Raw genomic sequence first — 2652 nt, 5'->3', positions numbered from 1 at the left:
CAAAACAAATTACATATTTGGAATCCTTGCAATTTCCTCTTCGATTCCATACCGACTTCATTACATTTGGGTAACTTTCAAAAATCACTAGATTTTGTGTTCTTGATGTTTTAACTTATAAAGTTGTTAGTTAGTGTCTATGGCTCAAGTCTAACATGAATATATGATTTATATGTTTGATCTTGTTATTTTTTTTAGTAACTAGCATGAACTTGAAAGTTTGGTGTGTTTGATTCATGATTTGGTTGCTTAAATATTGTTGTCATGGTAAAGTGCAAGTATTAAATGTGTTACTAGTAGCACTAGCTTCAATTTGATGTGTAGGTTGTTTAAGAAAACTTCATAAACTTGATTATTGGTTTTGGTGGATTTGGGTTAGGGTTTGATGAACTTGAAATGGACTTTTGATGCTTCGAATGACATGAAATGTTATTTGTAAGTGTTAGGTTGTATTGTATGTTTGATCACCTTCTAAACGGCATATTATTCATTTAAATTGGTTGCCGAATCATCGAATTTCATTTATGAACTTGAATGCATTTAATGAGGAGCTTTGAATGTGATTTTGGTTGTTTTAAAAGTAAATGTGATTGACGAAATGTGTTTAGTTGTTTTCCTTGTCAAAATACCTTTCCGATGATATAAGATACATGCTTTGGTTGTTTGCGGGTCATAAATGGTGATTGTTTGAAGCTAGGTTCGTGCATAAAACTTAAAAACTGCCAGAATTCTCTGCACAGGTAATGGCGCGGCCCGCCATATACCCGCGCGGCGTGCTAAAGTGGGCTGTCCAATTTTGTCAATTTTCAAAAAATGTTTGCTATGCTACGCACCTCCGATTCACATGTAACTTGTTCTAACATGCTCATATATGATTAAAAACCTCAGAAAAATAGTTCGGGACCCGACCCGAACGTGTTGACTTTTTCGTTGACTTTGACCGACCAAAGTTTGACTTTTTGTCAAACTTAACCAAATGATTATGCAATCTTTCTAACTTGTTTCTATACTTGTATCTTGCATGAAACTTGACAATTTGATTCACATGCTACATAACCGAGTCGTAACGAGCCATAGGACTAATTGAACACTTTGATCGACCGTGTTTACCAATATTGATATAAACCTATTTGTTTAGGTAAAGACTAGCATTCGTTCTTGCACACGTTTACTTGTTGAAGTACTTTTACCTACGTGCACTCAAGGTGAGATCATAGCCCCACTTCTCAAATACTTTTATACTTTTAAAATCGTGGGATGAGAAAACATATACATTACATACTTATATATACTTTTCACATGTATATATATGCTTTTCATACTTTGATACTTTGAATACTATACGAAAGCAAAGATACATACGAGTTAGAACGAAAATCCTCAAGTCCAATTATCATTAGTTACACTTGTAGGGTGTAAGCGAGAAATTGTGTTGTGTGGCCATGCGGGTTTGACGAACCCTCATTCAGATGAATGAAATGTATTTTTGATGTATAGTGTAGGTTCTAACACTATTATGCAGAGGTAAGACTCAGTTAAGCTTGATAATTGGGTGCTCGTGATACAAACACATCTTTTGAGATGTATACGCTTGATAAACGATTTATACTAAACCTTGTGATACAAAAATACTTTATGCATACAACTATGATTTCACCAACGTTTTCGTTGACAGATTCTTTTATGTTTTCTCAGGTCCTTGAATGCTTAATGATACATGCTTCTGCTCATTCTTTTTGATACTTGCTTTGGATGTCGAGTATACTTGCATACGTGGAGCGTCTTTTGACTACTTTCAAATTGTGTCGTATATGTTTCATTTGTACTTTAAACTTTGTTATGTAACTAGTTGTCGAACTACTTTGTAAACCTTGAAACATCCATACTTATGAAATGAATGCGACATATTTTACGGTCAAACGTTACCTTAAAGACTTATGACCATGTAATGGGACCTACGTAGATGGCGCCGTCAAACATGATTTGGTCGGGTGGCTACAGATGGTATCAGAGCGTTGGTTGTAGGGATTTAGAGTTCATTGGTGTCAACCCCGAGTCATAGGGTACATTAGTGAGTCTAGACTACAACCAGCATATAGACTTGAAGTAGGAATTACTTGACTACTTGTGCATTTATACTCAAATGTTTTTACTCATATCTATTCTTATTCTATCTTAATCTCACGTTGTTTAATTTGATTGACACGCCACCTTGACTATATGAAGCAATGTCGAATGCACATATGAATTAGGGTAATATAATTTCCGGGATTATATTACGGTGACTCATATGAACGTTCCGACATTGTGGCATAAAGAATTTAAGGCGAGTCAAGGAAAATTTTTCTATCTATCCTTATTCCATATCATGATTAGTATTATTGAAAATACTAATCAACGGTATTCTTGTGTTTTGAAGGAACAATGCCTCCTCGTCGCGTGCCACGCCATGAGACTCCCGAACAAGCACTACAACGAATGGTGGCCACCGCCGTAGAGGTGGCCATGGTCGGTCACTCCTCCAACAACAACAATAACAACAACCACAACAACAACCAAGGGGCCGGTAACTCTAGCGAAGGGTGCTCCTACAAGGCTTTTATGGGGTTTAAACCTCACACTTATGATGGAACCGGGGGACCAGTTACACTC

Source organism: Rutidosis leptorrhynchoides, chromosome 1, assembly GCF_046630445.1.
Source record: "Rutidosis leptorrhynchoides isolate AG116_Rl617_1_P2 chromosome 1, CSIRO_AGI_Rlap_v1, whole genome shotgun sequence".
NCBI classification, from domain to species: domain Eukaryota; kingdom Viridiplantae; phylum Streptophyta; class Magnoliopsida; order Asterales; family Asteraceae; genus Rutidosis; species Rutidosis leptorrhynchoides.
The sequence above is the reverse complement of the archived record's forward strand: the minus strand, read 5'-3'. Positions refer to the sequence as shown.